At 36.5% G+C, this 21,601-nt stretch overlaps 1 long non-coding RNA gene across 1 annotated transcript; it reads right to left on the bottom strand.

Annotated features, from left to right (window-relative positions):
* Positions 1–819: 819 nt before the first annotated feature.
* On the bottom strand, positions 820–15,869 carry LOC116560766. The gene is made up of 4 exons (XR_004273125.1): positions 15,719–15,869; positions 14,304–14,306; positions 7,632–7,639; positions 820–832 (listed from the first exon to the last, which is right to left on the bottom strand). It is a non-coding gene; the product is annotated as an uncharacterized LOC116560766 (long non-coding RNA).
* Positions 15,870–21,601: the final 5,732 nt, after the last annotated feature.

Here is a 21,601-nt window from a genome sequence, read left to right as displayed (position 1 = left end):
TTATACAGAAAAGAAAAAAAAGCAGACTTTAGTCACAACATTTTTTAGTATTGTTCACTTCTTATTCCTAACATTATATTATTTAAACAACTATAAAGAGATCTAAATATAGTAGATTTCAATATTTAATGATTGCCAGGTGGTCTTTGTTTCTTTTTAGAACTGGCTATGAATTATTAAACTATGTGACTAAGTCCACTGACGGGCAAGATTGTGGGGGAACCAAAAAGTGACTGACACTTGGTATTTGATCAACAATTATTTTTAATAAATAACATACAAATAGCTTGCATGAAGAAACAAGACCTAACTTTACACAGCAAGTTCACGAGTGATGTTTCTTGTATGATGGGCTGGAGATGTAACTGAAGATAAAATGAAGACAAGTAGTAGAGTCTCTAGTTGCCATTTGATTATTAAACTAGAGGTTAATATAGGATAGAAAATCTAGAAAACCTTGAAATATTTTGTGTAAAGTATTAGATTTTTAAGACTATCTTTTGAGTTAGTAGAAACAGGAAAACCAGTAGGATATTACTGAATAATGACAAAATAGTACCTGACTTAGAACTATTTAACTCATAATAATCTGTGGTACATAAACATTGATCTTGCCTGTACTCAGTTAAATATATGTTGATATAGTGTTTAAAGAACTAATCATAGTTGAAGAAAAATATATGTCAACTTTTTGGCATGATTATACTTGACACATGTGAATAGAAGTGATTTGTAGAGATAATAATTGCAATTAAAAGAAAGGGAAGAAATAGGATTAAATAAGTGTTAAAGAGAAACATTTAGGAAACAGAACCAATGAAAAGTTAGAAAGCTACAGAGGTAGAAGAGAAAATCTGTTACTGGCTGTAACGATTAATTTTATGTGCTAACTTGGCTAGGCTATGATACCCAGTTGTTTGGTGAAACACCTGTTTAGATATAGTTTAAAGGTATTTTTTTAGATATGACTCACATTTACAATTGGTAGACTTTAGGTAAGGCATATACTGTTAACAATGTGTGCAGATCTCAATCAGTTAAAAGCCTCAAGAGCAAAGACTGAGGATTTCTGAAGAAGGAATTCTGTTATAACACTCCAAACATCGACACGCTGCCTGTATTTCCATCCTGCCTGACCTGTGTGTGAATTTCAGTCTCAAAACTTCAACATCATTTGTTCCTTGTATTTTCAGCCTATGGGTTGGCCCTACAAAGCAAACGTCCACAATCACTTGAGCCAATTTCTTAAAATAAACCTCTATATGTATGTCTGTACACAGCCACTGACCCACCCACCTACACACACACACATTATATGGGGAGGGGGGAAGGTATAGATGTATATATATATAGACAGAGAGATGTCTCCATTATATTTCTATCTTAATCCCTCTCTGTCACTCAGCAGAGTTTGACTTCTACATCTGGCATGGGCTTAGAGTAAACCTAGCTGCCACAGCAGTCCTAACACTATGAGGAAATCTGTAAGGAGCAAAAAAAGGTCCCAATACCTCTATCATTTTGTATGAGCTCCGTGAAACAGAACATTTGTAAAAGTAGGCAAAGCAGATTTACTACTCACAGATAGGCCACAAGAATAAACAGAAGACTTGGGTTCATGGTGAGCCAGTCCCTCGAGGATCTGGAAAGCTGTCAAGAGTACCCGGAATCTGGTCTGTGCAAATCCTTCATAATACCACAGTGAATGAACTCTGAGTGTACTCTGCCCTGAGTTTTTATAACCTGAACACAACTTGAATTGCTGAGCTCAAGCTTTGCAGAATATCCTGTTCTGTAAGGGATAAGGATATGGTATGGATTGTTTTTGGACAGTTCCTTCATATCTCAGGACACTACACTCTTAGTATATTCCACAGTTGTCCTGAGAACTATAAGAAGAGAGCTGGATCAGCCAATGCTACCTAAGGACCTGTCCTCTTACTATAGTTATATGTCTTTATCTATATCCATACACCTATTACTTATGTTTCTGTAGAATACCCTAAAACAGTGATCAATAATGTAGTTTCAAGGAGAAAATAGTGGCCAGTGCATGGACTGTTCTAGATGAGAAAAAATCATATAAGTGGATGAAAAATAAATTATAGTTTCACTTGAAGAGTGATTGTTGACATTTAAAAGAATACTTTCACAGGAATTTTGGTAATAGAAACTGAAGTCTACTGAGAAACTAGCAAGATCTGAAAAAGAGCATTCAAGACATATGGAGAGGTCTCAGAATAAATTTAATAATGAGACCAAGGCCAAAGATATAAGAAAAAAATAAATGGGGGAGAATATTTATTTTCTTAGTTTTAGGTTGAAAAACCCTTGGGATATTGGGAGAGAAACCAATAAAGTAAAGGAGGTCAAGAACCCAAAATAAAATAAAATAATTGACCCAGAAAGATTCTCAAAAAAGGGAAGAAACAATTAGATGATGAAAAACCAATTGTGAAATACAACAATTTGTACCATCAAACATGTATAATATACATATGTAGAAAGTTTGCAAAATATATTAATAGTTTAATTTAAAATTCTGTCTGTCTATCTCTATAGAAAATGAGCTGGAAAGATAGATAACACATGTTCAGAATTCTCAATCTATAGTATATTTTGCTTTTCTTATTTGTGCTTCACTTATACATTCTAATTTTGTTTACAATATAACAAAGTTACAGATAAATAATCAAATATCACTTGCAAACAAATAAAAAAATTTAGGATAATATAGTAGCATGAAAAGAAAACGTGATATCTGCAAAATCAATTAAAAATTTGGAGTATAAAAAATATTTGAAGAACTTTAAGAGGAAGGATGAATGGAGAATAAATGTGGGCACACATGGATTTGTATATCTGCAGGGAGTTTCATTTTGATCTTTTTCATTTTTTCTTTGAAGTAGGATATAAGATGGAAGGTGGTTATGTAAGCAGTATAGAGAGATTTTGAGGCATTGATGGCTAATTTGAAATTATTTTGTTGTTAAATAAATACAGTAGGTTGGTAGAAAATGGGCACAAATGAGAGTTAATATTTAGTAGACCTGTTATAACATTAGAAAATTACCACATGATAGTGGTGAGAAATGTAGGACAAACGTTTACAGAATCTCAGATGCAAGAAAACCATTTTTATAAAGGAAGTCCTTGTGAACAGTGACATTTGACATGACCTATTCGGTAGAAGGAAGACATAGATAAACAGAGACAAGTTGCTCTGAGGCTGAAAATGGTCTGACCCAAAGCAGGGCAGTCACAAGAAATGTTCAGTGGATCATGAAGCATACAATTTGGTTGAAGTAGCAGCACAAAAGTAGATAAGTATTTCATAATAAGGCGTGTATTTTAAATTGCGTTTGTTTGTATCACTGCAATTTCCATGTACCACTGACTATTGCTCAGAAAAACAGACATTTCAAGTATAAAGCACAGTAAAAGGTAAACATGTAAAACCAATCAGTGATATCCAGGTTAATCTCAAAGGTTGTGTTAATCATGCACTAGACAGTATTTAACTGTGTACAGCCTCCCTAACTAATTTCACAAGACAAAAACAATTCTTATTTTATAAACACTGCTGTTAAAACATACGCAAAAATAAAATAGTCTCTTTTAGGGAAGGAAGGCACATTTTGAAAAGAATCAAGGATGTCTATGCACTTAATATTACTTACAACACTATTTTATAGAATAAAATATATGAGTTAACCAATTAAAAAAATTAAGTCATTGTGTGAGAGTTACATAATTGAACCTGTCTGACTTAATGTGAAATGGAAGGAATAGTGAAAGGAGCAAATCATATATTTCTGTAATATTTCATTTTCTCAGAGTTGTTAAATAATGCTATCTGTTTGTGTCACTAGTTACTAAGGACTACTTTCAATCTGATTCTCCAATTTAATATGATATTAAAATATATAAAAATATAACATATTGAAAGTAACTTTGTCCTTTTTTTAAAGCTGAATTTTTTCATTTTTAATGTAAAAAGTTCTTTGATCCATGCCATTGAAATATCCACAGAAATACCATCAGTGTCAAAGCTAACCTTTATATATAATTTCTTTGTCTTTTTCAACATAATTTTTAACTATTTTTGAATTTTAGCTCAAGGAGAAATCATATCTATGTAATGAATGAAAATATTGGAGTTAAAGTATGCAATGAAATCAACTTTTAAAACATTTCATTCTGATTAATAAGATCAAATACAAAGTTTACATATTTCCAAATGTTTTAAATTGAAATGTATTAGAATTCAAAATATTTACCCATATGTTAAGTATCACAAAGGTAACAGCATGATTAGTATAGGGAAAACCATGATTCTTCTTTACATTTTCTTATCTTTTTTATTTGTTACGTTTCAGTAAATCACTTAATCTAATAAAATGTCAGACACAGATATATACACATGCATGAAATACCATATCAAATATAAATTTGAAATATTGGTGTACATAATGTTTATTTCTCTTTTCAATCTCCAATTTTATATCTGGGTGGAGTGGTATCTGAAAGTAATGTAACACACGTTTAAATGATCTCACTTTTGCCTTCAGGGCCTTTACAAATTCTTAGTATATTACTATAATTCCTTGACAGTTTCAAATCTTCTGGAATTGTATGAGGTTAGACAAATTTTTCAAAGGTTAAAACGTTACTCGAGACAGGCAGGTCATGTGAGGTCAAGAGTTCAAGACCAGCCTGGACAGCATGGTGAAACCCTGCCTCTAATAAAAATATAAACATTAGCCAGGAATGGTGGCAGGTGTGTGTACTCTCAGCTATTCAGGAGGTGGAGGCAGGAGAATCATTTGAACCGAGGAGGTGGGGGTTGCAGTGAGCCTAGATGGTGCCACTGCACTTCACCTTGAGAGACAGAGCAAGACTCCCTCTCAAATAAATAAATAAATAAATAATAAGAAATGGTTGAATTATGACAGAACTTATCAATTTGAATTATCATCATAAGCTGCATTTTATTTACATGTGTTTAATTAATTCTATAAAACATGACAAAAATATAATTTCTAGATTCCTCTGTGGGTAGAATGTAAGAATGAACTCCAGACACAGAGCAGGAGCAGCAACGATTAACAAGATGCCCAGAGACCTTGCTGATATTAGCAATTGGGAAAAAATATTCCAAGAAGAATGAAAAAGATGTTGGGATTGGGAAAATGCAAAATGTCGGGAACATGTTTTTTGTTTTATTTTGTTTGTTGACAGAAAAGAAGCTATACTGATAAAGTCACCAATGAGATTATATGATGAGTTGTTTCTAAAGAATAGAAAGTGAGCCTCAAGGCCGAGTGCAGTGGCTCACACCTGTGATCTTAGCACTTTAGGAGGCGGAGGCGGGTAGATTGCCTGAGTTCAAGACCAGCCTGGGCAAAACAATGAAACCCTGTCTCGGCTAAAACACAATAAAAAAAAAAATTAGCTGGGCATAGTGGCAGGTGCCTGTAATCCCAGCAACTTGGGAAGCTGAGGCAGGAGCATTGCTTGAACCTGGGAGACGGAGGTTGCAGGGAGCAGAGATCGCACCATTGCACTCCAGCCTGGGTGTCACAGAGAGACTTAGTTTTTGGGGGAAAAAAGTGACCCTCTAATATGAAGATGTTTAATCAGCAATAAAAGGGTCCTAAGGGAAGACTGGGTGAGGTTAGTCTACTACGAAATTCATGAAATTGGTGGGAGGGGGAATACAGAAAATAATGTTTTGCAGTTTCAGATAAGAATCACTGATTCAAGGTCACATTTGTCCTTTGGATTGATTATATTCCTCAACATAGTAATATGTCCAATGGACTATACATATGTGTTGATGTGTGATCTTTGCCTATGTTATGATGAAATTTAATCTCATTAAACAAGAATTTAAAAATATAAATAATGATCATTTTAACCAGGGTATCCCTGGATGAAAGCAAAGCAGCAGCAATATTGATAAATGACTTAGTTCAAATGTAACTTCTTTGGAGACTTTCCAGATATCTCCCAGCCAGAAATATTTTCTCCCTGGGCAGTCATGTTTATTATAGTCTGAGAGTTCAAATATGTATATATTATTTGATCAACATTTGTATATGTGTGAAGAAATTGTAATTTAGTAATCCTTAATTCTTTCAGTGCCAAGCCTGGAGCCTTTATATTATATGCTCAACATGTTCTTAGTAAAATATAATTTTTTATTGTTTTATATCTAATAAATAACTTTTGAATAATTTTGTATATGCAAAAGTATTATATTTTATACTTTCGGAAATTTAGCAACGAAGAATTACAGCACATGCAATCAACTAACATTTGACTAACATACAGCAGCAGAAATAGAGCTGGTTTTAAACACACACACACAGAAATATACATATATATTTTTTCAGATAGTGTCTTGCTCTGTGGCCCAGATGTGGAGTGCAGTGGCACAAGCATGTCCCGCAGCCTCAGTCTAGACCTGCAAGGCTCAGGCGATCCTCCCACCTCACCCTCCCAAATAACTAGGACTAAAGACATGTGCTACCCCACCTGGCTAATTTTTTTTTATTTTCATAGAGATAGGATCTCACTATGTTGCCCAGATTGGTCTTAAACTCCTGGGTTCAAGTGACCCTCCTGCTTCAGCCTCCCCAAATGCTGGGATTACAGGTGTGTCACCATGCCCAGCCTCATTTATACTTTTACAGATACTTTTTTTTTTTCCAAGACAGAGTCTTACTCTGTCGCCCAGCCTGGAGTGCAGTGGCATGATCTTGGCTTACTGCAACCTCTGCCTCCTGTGTTCAAGGGATTCTCTTGCCTTAGCTTTCCCAGTAGCTGGGTGTGCAGACGTGTGCCACCATGCCCAGGAAATTTTTTGGTATTTTTAGTAGAGATGGAATTTCACCATGTTAGCAAGGATAGTCTTGATCTTCTGACCTGATGATCTGCCTGCCTCGGCCTCCCAAAGTGCTAGGATTATAGGTGTGAGCCACTGGGCCCCATGAAATAAAATAATATTTATCTCTGATCTTATTGTAAAACAAATTCAATGTATATCTTATAATATATATTTTTCTATTTGTTTTCATTTTTTTAATGTTATAATCAATCACTGTTCTATATTCCACTCATAAAGATATTCTCTATTTAAGAATTGCTAGTAGAAAGAATGACTAAAACTTAGAATTTGAATAGCACAAGGGACTACAGTCAATAATAACATAATAGTACATTTAAAAATAACTAAAGAGTATGATTGGATTGTTTGTAATACAAATAAATAAATGGTTAAGGGGATGGATAGCCCATTCTCCATGATGTGATTATAAGAGATTGCATGTCTTTGTCAAAACAATTCATGTACCCCATAAATATGTACACTATGTAGCCACAAAAATTTAAAAAATTTTTAAAATCGCTAAATGTTATCATATAATTGTATAAGTGAGACCTTGTTCCTGGACTTAATTTGTTTTAAAAAGATGGCATTTTGTGTTTGTGTAAATAGAAAATCAATAAATTCATGCATTTTGAATAAGATATGTGAATCACTCCTATTATATCCTCCAAATTTCTGATTTACAAGAATAAGCTACTAGACATATTATGACATAAAACGTTTTATATACTCTATATACATCTTATTCTCTGTTTATATATCTAAACACACATGCATATATTCTACTATAGCATATATACTAATATATATTAATTCTACTATAGAAACAATCAACTGACAGTTTCTTACTACAAGTGCAATTACAACTTTAAAGAAATTATGTTAACTTGTTGTGGCTCCTTTTAAAAATTGAAAGAGATTTTCTTGTAATTTTTGTCCTTTCTAATGCTTATGACATGATAATACCAGCATGTAACATATTGGCAAGGTAAAGCTAATACAAATTTATACTCAATATATTGTGTGCCTGCTACACGTTATATATGCCTAAAAAATAAGCCATATGAAGCGATGTCTTTCTTGTGAAGTGTCATTACTCTATCCCTAATTGATTACAAATAGTTTTGCTTTGAATTTCTAGGGCAAGCTCATCTTTGCACTGTGGTAACTAACACTTATGATAATACCTTATTATATACTGTATTTAGTGTGCTTGATGTATTAGTGTTTGTTTTTAATGTAGTCGTTTAAGAGTTACTTATAAGTTTCTGAAGAGTCATAATAAAAAGACCAAAATAAGAGGTTTTGAAAAACAATTTGCCTCTCAGTTATAATGACTGAAAATATTAAATAATTAATATAGAATGAACTGACAGATACTATTTGTTGATCAAAGCCTTTTTTTCCAAGATAAGATCATTTAAAGATAGATAAAACTTGATTGTCACTAAAGTATTAACATTGATCTCTTCGTTTCTCTGCCTTAAATTAATCTGTCTATCTAATCTATCAATCTATTGATCTATCCATGCCATTCTTATGGTCTAAATTTATTTTGAGATTTTGTACTATTCCACTTTAGAATGGCAAACACTAACAGTTTTGGTTATCTAATGTCCAACATAAAGTTAGTATAACATTGACTGCAGTTAAGAACTTGCTTTATGTATCTGGGTGCTCCTGTATTGGGCCCGTATATATTTAGGATGCTTAGATCTTCTTGTTGCATTGATCCTTTTACCATTATGTAATGCACTCTTTGTCTCTTTTGATATTTGTTGGTTTAAAGCCTATTTTATCAGAGACTAGGATAGCAACTCCTGTGTTTTTTTGTTGTTGTTGTTTTGTTTTGTTTTGTTTGCTCACCATTTGCTTAGTAAAATTTTCCTCCATCCCTTTATTTTGAGCCTATGTGTATCCTTGCATGTGAGATGGGTTTCCTGGATACCTCACACTGATGGGTTTTGGCTTTTTAATCCAATTTGCCAGTCTGTGTCTTTTGATTGGGCCATTTAGCCCATTATACATTTAAGGTTAATATTGTTACGTGTGAATTCGATCCTGCCATTTTGATGCTAGTTGGTTGCTTCATCCATTAGTTGATGCAGTTTCTTCATTGTGTCGATGGTCTTTACCATTTCATATGTTTTTGAATTAACTGGTACTGGTTGTTCCTTTCTATGTTTAGTGCTTCTTTCAGAAGCTCTTATAAGGCAGGCCTGGTGGTGATGAAATCTCTCAGCAATTGCTTGTTTGTAAAAGATTTTATTTCTCCTTCCCTTATGAAGATTAGTTTGGCTGGATATGAAATTCTAGGTTGAAAGTTCTTTTCTTTAAGGATGTTGAATATTAACCCCCACTCTCTTCTGGCTTGTAGAGTTTCTGCTGTGAGTCTGATGGTCTTCCCCACTTTGTGCATAACCTGATCTTACTTTCTGGATGCCCTTAGCATTTTTTTTCTTCATTTGAACCCTGGTGAATCTGATGATAATGTGCCTTGGGGTTGCTCTTCTTGAGGAACATATTTGTGGTGTTCTCTGTATTTCCTGGACTTGAATATTGGCCTGCCTTGCTAGGTTGGGGACATTCTTCTGGATAATATCCTGAAGAATGTTTTCCAGCTTGGATTCATTGTCTCTGTCACATTCAGGCACACCTATCAAATGTAGATTGGGTCTTTTCACATAATCCCATATTTCTTGGAGGCTTTGTTCATTTATTTTTACTCTTTTTTCTCTAATCCTGCCTTCTCATTTTATTTCATTGAGTTGATCTTCAATCTCCAGTATCCTTTCTTCTGCTTGATCGATTTGGCTATTGAAACGTGTGTATGCTTCATGAACTTCTCACGTTGTGTTTTTCAGCTCCATCAATTTATTTATATTCCCCTCTAAGCTTTTTATTCTCATTAGCATTTTGTCAAACCTTTTTTCATGGTTCTTAGTTTCTTTGCATTGGGTTAGAACATGTTCTTTTAGCTCAGAGAAGTTTGCTATTACTCACTTTCTGAAGCCTGTTTCTGTCAATTCATCACACTCATTCTCCATCCAGCTTTGTTCCCTTGCTGGTGACGAGTTGTGATTCCTTGTAGGAGGAGAGGCTTTCTGGGTTTGGGTGTTTTTATCATTTTCGTGCTTATTTCTTCCCATCTTTCTGGATTTATCTACCTGTGGTCTTTGTAGTTGGTTATTTTTGGGTGGGGTCTCTGAGTGGATGTCATTTTTGTTGATGTTGAAACTATTTCTGTTTTTTAGTTTTCCTTCTAACAGTCAGGCCCCTCTGCTGTAGGACTGCTGGAGATCCACTCCAGACCCTGCTTGCCTGGGGATCACCTGTGGTGGCTGCAGAACAGTAAGGGTTGCTGTCAGTTTCTTCTTCTGTTATCTTTGTCCCAGAAGGCTACCCTCAGATGTCAGCCTGAGTTCTCGTTTATGAGATGTCTCTTTGGATATAGGAGAGTTGGAGAGCTGCTTGAGGAGACAGTCTGTCCCTTATAGGAGCTCAAGTGCTGATCTGTGAGCTCCATTGTTCCATTCAGAGCTGCTGGGCAGGTATGTTTATGTCTATTGCAGCGGAACTCATAACCGCTTTTTTTTTTTCCCCAAGTGCTCTCTGCTGGGAAAGTGGGGCTTTATTTATAAGCTCATGAAGCGCTGCTGCCTTTTTTCAGAGATACTCTGCCCAGCAAGGAGGTAGCCTAGTCACAATCTGCCAGCAGAGGTGTTGCTGAGCTGCCATAGTCTCTGCCCAGCTGCTGTGTGAACTTCCTTGTGGTTTTGTTTATAGAAGTATAGTTAGAACTGCCTCAGTAATGGCAGTCTGCCTCAGTAATGGCAGACTGTCTCTGTAATGGCAGACTGCCTCGGTAATGGCAGATTGCCTGGATAATGGTGGACTGCCTCAGTAATGGTGAACTGCCTCAGTAATGGTGGACTGCCTTTGTAGTGGTGGACTGCCTCAGTAATGGCAGATGCCCTTCCCCCCCACAGAGCTGAACCATCCTGGGTCCAGCTGTGTTTGCTGTGAAACTCTCAATCGAGAGCATTTCAGTTTGCTGGTCTTTATGGGGGTGGGACCCTCCAAGCCAGATCACCTGGCTCCCTATTTTAGCCCCCTTTTCTTCAGTTGAATGGATGACTGTGTCTCCCAGGCGTTCCAGATGCCAGTTGAAATAGCTGCCCAGATTTCTGTGAATTTTTGTGTGGATACCCACTGTGGCGGCTGAAACAGCTGTGGTGGAGACTTGTGGCATTTTTCTGCCCTGGAATCTTCTGGTCTGTGGGCAGTAAAAATTCATTTGGAAATGTGGTGATCACTCACCCTCTGTGTTCTTGCTGGGAACTGCACTCCATAGCCATTCCTATTTGGTCATCTTGGATCCCTAAGATCTTTTTCTAATGTATAATTCTTTTGTAACCTTATTTTAAGTTCACATGAAGGTCTGTTACACAAGTAAATGTGTGTCATGTGGGTTTGTTTACAAATTATTTCATCATCTATGTATTAAACCTAGTACCCATTAGTTATTTTTCTTCATCTTCCTCCTCCCATCCTCCAACCAATGATAGGCATCAGTGTATGTTATTCCCCTCTGTGTTTCCATGTGTTCTTATCATTTAGATCTCACTTATAAGTGACAACAGGTGCTTTTGGTTTTCTGTTTCTGTGTTGGTTTGCTAAGAACAATGATTGCCAGCTCCATTCATGTCCCTGTGATAGACACAGTCTTGTTAATTTTTATGGCTACATAGTATTCCATTGTGTATATATACCACATTTCTTAATACTGTCTGTCATTAATGAACAATAGGTTGATTCTATGTTTTTGCTATTGTGAATAGTGCTGTAATGAACATTGGCATGCATGTGTCTTTATAATAGAATAATTTATTGCTCCTTTGGATAAATACCCAGTAATGGGTTTGATAGATCAAATGTTATGTCTATTTTTAGGTATCTGAGAAATCTCCATACCATCTTCCATAATGTTGGAACTAATTTACACTCCCACCAACAGTGTATAAGTGTTCCTTTTTCTCCACAACCTCACCAGCATCTGTTATTTTATTTTTTTTAATAATAGCTTGTATTAGTCTGTTCTTATATTGCTAATAAAGATATAGCTGAGAATGGGTAATTTAAAAAGGAAGGAAATGCACAGTTCAGCATGGCTGGGTAAGCCTCAGTAAAATTACAATTATGATGGAAGGGGAAGCAAACAGATCCTTCTTCACATGGTGGCAGGAAGGAGAAGAACCATTGAAGCGAGGGAAAAGCCCCTTATAAAACCATCAGATCTCACAAGAACTCATTCACTATCATAAAAACAGCATAAGGGTAACCACTCCCATGATTCAATTACCTCCCACCAGGTGCCTCCTACAACACGTTTGGATTATAGGAACTACAATTCAAAATGAGATTTGGGTGGGAACACAGACTAACCGTATTATTCCACCCTTGCCCCTCCCAAATCTCATGTCCTCACATTTCAAAATACAAACATGCCTTTCCAACTGTCCCTCAAAGTCTTAACTCATTCCAGCATTAACTCAAAAGTCCAAGTCCAAATCTTATCTAAGACAAGGCAAGTCCCTTCTGCCTATAAGTCCATAAAATCAAAAGCAAGTTAGTTATGTCCTAGATACAATGATGGAACAGGCATTGGGTAAATACATATGTTCCAAATGGGAAAAACTGGCCAAAACAAAGGAGCTACAGGCCCTGTGTAAGTTCAAAATCTAATAGGGCAGTCATTAAAACTTAAAGTTTCAAAATTATTTCCTTTGACTGCATTTATCACATCCAGGGCAGGCTGACACAAGAGGTGGACTCACATGACCTTATTCAGCTCTGGCCCTGTGGTTTTGCAAGGTACAGCCTCCCTCCTGCTGCATTGAGTGTCTGCAGCTTTTCCAGGAACATGGTGCAAGTTGTTGATGGATCTACCATTCTGGGGTGGCCCTCTTCTCACAGCTCTATTAGGTTGTGCCCCAGTGGAGACTCTGTGTGGAGGTTCTGACCCCACATTTCCCTTCCACAATGTCCAAGAAGAGGTTCTCCATGAAGAGTGTCCCTGGAGCAAACTCCTTCCTGGACATCCAGGTATTTCCATACATCCTCTGAAATCTAGGCAGAGGTTCCCAAACCTCAATTCTTGAATTCTGTGCACTTGCAGGACTGATGACACGTGTAAGCTGCAAAGGCTTGGGGTTTGCACCCTCTGAAGCAATGGTCTGAGATGCACCTTGGATCTTTTTAGCCACAGCTGAAGCAGCTGGGGTGCAGGGCACTGACTCTCAGGCTTCACACAGCAGAGAAGCCCTAGACCTAGCTCAGGAAATCATTTTACCCTTAGTGGCAGCCCCTCCCATCACAGGCCCAGAAGCCTAGGACATACCCTGGAGTCATTTTTCCTTTTATCTCAAGAATTAGCATTTGCTTCCTTGTTACTTATGCAAATTTCTACTGCTGGCTTGAATTTCTTCCCAGAAAATGGGGTTTTCTTTTCTATTGCATTGTCAGGCTGCACATTTTTCAAACTTTTATGTTCTGCTTTCTCTTGAATGCTTGGCCACTTAGAAATTTCTTGTGCCAGATACCGTAAATCATCTCTCTTAAGTTTAAATTCTACAGCTCTCTAGGGCGGGACAAACTGCCAGCAATCTATTTGCATAACAAGAGTGACCTTTACTCCAGTTCCCAACAAGCTCCTCATCTTCATTTGAGACCCCCTCAGCCTGGACCTCATTGTTCATATCACTATCAACATTTTGGTCAAAGCCATTCTACAAGTCTCTAGGAAGATCCAAACATTCCCACCTCTTCCTGTTTTCTGAACCCTCCAAGTCTCTAGGAAGTTCTAAACTTTTACACATTTTCCTGTCTTCTTCTGAGCCCTCCAAACTGTTTCAAACTCTTCCTGTTGTAACCGGATTAGCTGCAACCAGATTCTCTGGAATTTAGGTATTCGGCTTTCCCTACCCGAAGATGGGGATGGGGGCCTCAATGTCATGGTGACTGATACAGATCGAACAGAACTTGTGGTGTGCGGTAGTGTGGTTTAGAAGGACAGCTTCCACATTGTGGAAGGGGACTTGGAGGGGGTGCCACTGCAAGCTTGAGCGACTGGAGATTATATCCCTGAGTTATTCCCTCCCCGTGCTTGTTCTCGTCCAATGAGAGGATTTTATTCAAATTTTCTCTGGATTAATTGATCTTTGAGTCCTTTGCCAGATTGGTTACTGTTTTAAAACCCTGAGTCACTGAGCCTTGGCTTCCAGGGGGCAGAAGGAGGAAAACTGGAAACAAAGCCCCTAACCCACCGGGGAGCTCCTCTAACACAGTCCCTTACTATTACCCAGTTCCAAAGTCACTCCCACATTTTCAACAACACCCCACTACTTGGCACTAACTTACTGCATTAGTCCATTCTCATGCTGCTAATAGAGACATACCTGAAATTGTGTAATTTATAAAGGATAGACTTTTAATTGACTCACAGTTCATCATGGCTAGGGAGGCTTCAGGAAGCTAAAAATCATGGTGGAAGGGAAAGCAAAACCATCCTTCTTTACATGATGGAAGGAAGGAACAGAATGAGTGAAGTGGGAAAAAGCCCCTTCTAAAACAGTCAGATCTTGTGAGAACTCACTCACTATTAGGAGACCAGCATAAGGGTAACTGCTCCTATGATTCAATTACCTCCCACTGGGTCCCTCCCAGGACTACGTGGGAATTATGAAAACTAGAATTCACGATGAAATTTAGGTGGGAACACAGCTAAACCATATCATAGGCATTCTGACTGATATAAAATGGTATCTCACTGTGTTCTTGATTTGCATTTCTCTAGCTATATTTTCATCAACACATGGCACTTACTCTGAAATTGATCACATAATCAGAATTAAAACCCTCCTCAGGAAATGCAAAATAACTAAAATTATAACAAACAGTTGCTCAGACCACAAATTAGAACTCAAGACTAAAAAATTCACTCAAAGCCATACAATTTCATGGAAATTGAATAACCTGCTTCTGAATGACTTTTAAGTAAATAATTAAATTAAGGCAGATATTATGAAGTTTTTTGAAACTAATGAGAGCAAATATACAATGTGCCAGAATCTCTGGGACATAGCTAAGGCAGTGTTAAAAGGGAAATTTATAGCACTAAATGTCCACATCAAAACCGTAGAATGGTCTCAAGTTAGCAACCTAATGAGAGAGGAGGCAGTTAGAAGCTGGCCAGGCAGATAGAGAGGGAGAATCTTAGGGGTAGAAAAGTACCCATGGGATCACACTTGCACAGCCCCTATAGCTAGTGGAAAGACATGTGGTTAGGAACTTCCTCTAATGCCAGGATGTTGTTCAGAAGGGACTGTCCCAGCCTTAGGCACAGGTGCAATAAATCAATTTAAATGTCCTTAACTTAACCCAGCTCCTTATAATGTCATTAACATAACATTAGCATTGCTGTCTTAGTTTCCCTCTATGAGTTTCACTTAGGCACTCATGGATGATAACCAAGATGGAGTCACTATGGCCAACCTCAGGCATGAGCAGACGGAGTACCCACAGGGGGATCTTTGCCCCCCCCCCAATTTGGGAAGAACCCACCGAAGATTCCCTTGTCTTTGCCACATAAAATCCCCAGAACTCAGACCCATTTCTGGCAACCTTCTCGGGTCCCCTCTCTTTGCTGAGAGCTTTTCTGTTGTGTAATAAAACTCGGCTCTACATTCCCTCTCTGGTGTCTGCCTGTCTTGTGCTTGATCATGGGACAAGAACATAGACCTAGTTGAAGAGTGATTAGACTGTAACACTAATATAACAACGAAAAAACTAAAGAACCAAGAGCAAACGAACCTCAAAGCTAGCAGAAGACAAGAAATAACCCAAATCAGGGCAGAATTGAAGGAGGCAGAGACACAAACAAGTATTCTGAGATGAATGAATCCAGAAGCTCATTTTTTAAAAAAATTAAAAATAGGGACCACTATCTAGACTAATAAAGAAGAAAAGAGCAGATTCTAATAAACACAATCAGAAATGATAAGGGAGATACTACCACTGACTCCACAGAAATACCAAACAACCATCAGAGAATATTACAAACTCCTCTAGGCACGTAAACTAGAAAATCTAGAAGAAATTGATAAATTTCTGGACACATTCACCCTTCCAAGATTGAACCAGGAAGAAATTGAATCCCCACAAGACCAATAACTAGTCCTGAAATTGAGGCAGTAATAAATAGCCTACCAACTAAAAAAAACCCAGGACCAGATGGAATCACAGCTGAATTCTACCAGATGTACCTAGAAGAGTTAGTACCATTCCTACTGAAACTATTCAAAAAAATTTCAAAGGATAGACTCTTCCCTAACTTTATGAAGCCAGCATCATCCTTATACCAAAAACTGGCAGAGATACCACAAAAAAAGAAAACTTCAAGCCAATATCTATAATGTGTTATTTTACTTTTAATAGGACATTCTTCACTATAAATTGGAAGCTTCTTTCCAGAAGACAACGTAGCAATAATTTTATGCTCTTTGATCCTTAATCCTTCTTCTGAAAGTTAATCTCACTGTCCCCAAATATTTACACATATATATGTATATATATGTTCATAACAGAAACATTTGTTGCAATAAAACACGGGCAACAATTAAACACCAATAATAGATACAAATCCTGAGTCATCCCCATGATTAAAAACAACCGGTGATAAGCATATAGTACAAAAATGTTTAATAATATAGGACCTTGACAAAACATACTTTGATTAGATGAACAGTGTTGATCTCTTTTAGGTGAATTTATGGGTAATTTTTTTAAAGATCTTTTTTATTTATAATGATTAACATACAGGGTATTACTTTCATATTTGCAAGAAACAAATACATGTTTATATCTCAAAGGTCATTCTGAAAATATGCATGTTAATATTAATAATATATTTGTAGTGCTTTATTTTTATTTTTCTAGATAATTGTATGATATAAAAACTATAAAAATTTTTTTACCTAATAGCAGGATCTAAAATGCTATGCTAAATTAAGTAATTTTCTTTGCATTTGGTCAAGCTATTCTTATTTTGATTTAAATTCCACCGAGGAAAATAGCAGCTAAAATATTCAGATACTGAATAAGACATGTTTGGCATATGTACCTTCATTTATGTAAACCATTCCTTAACATTTGCTTTAGAAATATGAGTAGTAATTTTAGCTTTATAGATAGCCCTTCTAACAGAAAGGTGACACATATTTGTTTAATAAAAGCCTATTATTAGTGCTACTAACTGTACATTTGTAGACTGTGAGCGAACAAAACAATTTAATCTCAAGTACTTTAAATCTTTTTTCTTAGCAGTACTGTAAATGACTTTTTAACATAATTTGTGTTAAAAAATTAAGACCTGAATTATACTGTGTCAAATTTTCAACATAGAGGAAATAGGTATTTAGAACATTGTATGAATATAAAATAAACATGTCTACATACATTCTCAATTTATTTGCAGTAGAATCAACAAGCCTTATCGTAAAGATAATCTGCTAATTTCAAGAAAATACATTTAGAATTCTCTAAATTTAAGCTTTGAATGTTATTCTTAATTATACTCTTTTTATGTTATAATTGTATCACATTATCTATGAACAGCATTCAAAAGGCAGCTTTCTATTCTACCTTACAGAATTTTTGTAAGCCAAGATCAGTTATATTTGTATTACAATGTTTACATAAGTTCCAAATGATGGAAGCTTTTAATATTCAAGGGCCATTTCTATGAATAGCTTTATGAAATGATATTACTTTAGTAATTGAATAGCATTGTAGCATTGTTTTCAAGGAAGCTGTCCTTGAAAGTCAATGCATTTTAAGAAGGTTAATTAAGGTCACATTTATAATAGAGTGGAATAAAATCTAGAATCAAACTAAGTAACTTTATATCAGACTAGGACGTAGTTCCCTAAAGAATAAATTAAGGAAGGAGAGATGCAATGAGCAAATAACTTGCACCACATATGTAGAAAGAAATGTTTACATATACAGAGACTGTAGCTGACAAATCCCTTAGGTCTTTGTATGACCTTCCTAGGGCTGTTGTAATAAAGTAGCCACAAATAGGGTGGCTTTACAAAACAGAAATTTACTAGCTGACAGTTCTGGAGGCTAGAAGAACAAAATCAAAGTTGTCTCAGGGCTCCATGCCTCTGAAAGCTATAGGGAAATCCTTCCTCGTCTATTCCTAACTTCCAGCGATCTGCAAGCAATCTTTAGCGTTCCTTGACTTGCAGCCACACTCCAATTTTTGCCTTTGTTGCCACATGGCATTCTCCCTGTGTGTCTTCATATCTCCACAGGGCAGTCTTTTTCATCTTCTTCTTCTTCTTCTTTTTTTTTTTTTTTTTTTGAGATGGAGTCTTCCTCTTGTTGCCCAGGCTGGAGTGCAATGGCTCAATCTAAGCTCACTGCAACCTCCTCCTCCCGGGTTCAAGCGATTCTTCTGCCTCAGCCTCCGAAGTAGTTGGCATTACAGGCATCCACCACCATGCCCAGATAAGTTTTTGTATTTTTAGTAGAGATAGGGTTTCACTATGTTGGCCAGGCTGGTCTCCAACTCCTGATCTCGGGTGATCCACCCACCTCAGTCTCCCAAATTGCTGAAATCACAGGCGTGAGCCACCGCACTGGACCAGGGCAGTCTTCTTTTAGACATCAGACATACTGGGTTAGGAACACACCCAATTAATCAGCTCATCTTACGAATTAAATCTACTGCTAGGGCACCATTTTTAAACAATGTCATATTCTGATTGAGATACTAGGGGTTAGAATTTCAACATTTTTTTTGAGGGAGGAAGGGGGACACAATTGAAATCCTAACAGTTTTGATGAGTATTGTATGAAGTTCTTAAGAAAGAAAATTGTAAGTTATCTATACTTGAATCTCTACAGTGTTCTGCAAGTCAAGAAATTCTTGAGACCAGACAGGGTCGTTTTACCTACTAGATCTGTTATTGTACAGCTTAAATAAGTGGCATTATGTCAGAAGTCTTATTGTCACTCACTACATTAACAATGGTCCTTATCAAGTAAAGGTGTGGAGTCTTTCTCATGCAAAGGGAATTTGAATATAAGACTAAGTTTTTATTAACAGAATATTAACTAAGATATAGGTTCTGCTGAGTAGGAACATTTTCAGTATGAAATATTCTTCCTTCTACTTTTCTCTTCAAAGGTTTTGAATGAAACGTATTTGTAAGGTTTACATTGTATATTTATACATATTTAAAGCAACTAAATAATTTTGGATAAAAACATTAAACCATTTTGGTTTCCTTTAACTCATCACCATTTCTTTTTTCAGTTTTTCTAATTTCAAATTACTTTATTTTATTTTCATCATTTTTTGTAGTCATTATTTTCATCATTTTGCTGTAGCCATTAAACTAAGGTAATATAATATTTCTACTTTTTCTTTCTGTCACAATAGGATAACTCTACAAAAATTCACCAGGGGGAAAAAACAACACAATTAGATTTACATTTACCATAAACATGGTTTAAGGATGATCCTTTTGTCATTTTTCTTTATTTTCTTTCATACAGAAAAATCTACAAATTTCACATAATCAACCATTGTGAAATAAAGTAGAGCTACCTTAAAACTACCCCAGAATAAAGTAGAGCAAAAATTATCTTTCAAAAGATTATCTTTAGAAAAATCTCCAATCCTAACACAGTGCTCAGATCCAAATATTCACTACGTACCTAGTTACAGCGAACTTAGCACTATTTGTCATGCAGCTATGCATTTTTAACAAGTTAACTGTATAGAATGTTATGTGCCAAATACAGTTCCAACTATTTCTTATGTGATAACTCATTTAATTCTCACAAATATCAGAATGTGCTTCATATATGAGAATTTATGAAGGATAAGTTATGAAATAGCCTGATTTCAATTCCTTAGCTGACATTTAAAATTCATGAAAAAGGCTTAACATTATTGTATTGCTTTGAATATTTGACCCAAAACATTGGTATGTTTATTTACAAGATTGCAACAAACATCAATAATTTTTATACATATATATGCAAGAAGAAACCCATGGCCACATTTTTCTCTGTGTTGACATAATTCTATTATTATTTTTTATTTCAATAGGTTTTCGGGGGAACAGGCAGTATTTGGTTCACAAATAGCTTCTTCAGTGATTTCTGAGGTTTTGGTGTACCCATCACCCTCGCAGTGTGCACAGTACCCAATGTGTAGTCTTTTATCCCTCACCCCCCGCATCCTTTTCCCTGTGTTCCCAAATTTAATTGTGCCATTCTAATACCTTTACATCCTCATAGCTCAGCCTCCACTTATGAATGAGAATATATGATGTTTGGTTTTCCATTCCTGAGTTATTTACTTCACTTAGGATAATGGTCTCCAATTCTTTCCAGGTTGCTGCAAATGCCATTATTTTGTTCCTTTTAATGGCTGAGTTGTATTCCATGGTATATATATGCCACATTTTATTTATCCATTTGAGTGATGGGCATTTGCGCTGGTCCCACATTTTTGCTATTGCAAATTGTGCTGCTATAAACATGCCTGTGCGGGTATCTTTTCGTATGATGACTTCTTTTCCTCTGGGTAGATACCCAGGAGGCAGATTACTAGATCAAATGGTAAATCAACTTTTAGTATTTTAAGGAAACTTCACACTGTTTTTCATAGTCACTGTACTAGTTTACATGCCCACCAACAGTCTAGAAGTGTTGCCTTTTTACCACATCCATGCCAACATTTATTGTTTCTGTTGTGACATGGTATTGCATTGTGGTTTGATTTGTATTTCCCCATCATTAGTGATGATGAGCATTTTTTCATATGTTTATTGGCCATTTGTGTATCTTCTTTTGCAAATTGTCTATTCATGTTCTTAGGCCTGTTTTTGATGGGATTGTTTGTTTTGTTCTTGCTGATTTGCTTGTGTTCCTTGCAGATTTTGGGTATTAGTCTTCTGTGGGATGTATAGACTGTGAGGATTCTCCCACTCTGGGTTTTGGGGTTCAGGGGAGCGGTCAGCTTGTTCCCTGGTGAGGCTCCAGGCAGTTGGTCCCTCACTCTCTCAAGAATGAGAGATGGGATCATGGCGAGTATGCTCCTAAAGGAAATACTGGCCCCCAAACAGTGTTTGCAGAAATTGATTTATTTAGGTAGAGAAAGAGAAAAAGGAGAGAAAGAGAGGAATCTTCCAGGAGAGAGATTGTGTGGAAGGGGACTCCAGAGGGGAAATCCAGGAGAGAGAAAGACGGCTTTCACACTGAGTGGAAGAGGACCCCAGAGGGGACATCCGCCCAGATGAGGGAAACACAGACTTTTAACCTGGGGGGGGGAATTCCCACCTTCTCCTAGTTCCCTGGCCAATGAAAAGAGTTCCTTTAAACTTCCTCTGGAGTGATTGACTTTTGACTCTTTCCCATGCCCTCGAAAATTAAAACAGAAATGGTTAAATCTCCAGAATGGAGAGAGATGGGAGGGGACATGGTGCTGGGAAGTTCTTACCCTTAAAACTACACCCCCTTGTAGACCTGGAAAGAGAACACATTCCCTCACTCACATAATATTACCATTCACTAAAATACCTAGGAATTTGAATTGTACAAAACATCACTTTATCCTTTAGTCTCTAT

This window comes from Sapajus apella, unplaced genomic scaffold, assembly GCF_009761245.1.
Source record: "Sapajus apella isolate SASKATOON/1434 unplaced genomic scaffold, GSC_monkey_1.0 scaffold27, whole genome shotgun sequence".
Lineage (NCBI taxonomy): Eukaryota > Metazoa > Chordata > Mammalia > Primates > Cebidae > Sapajus > Sapajus apella.
This window is presented reverse-complemented; position numbering and strand designations above follow the sequence as displayed.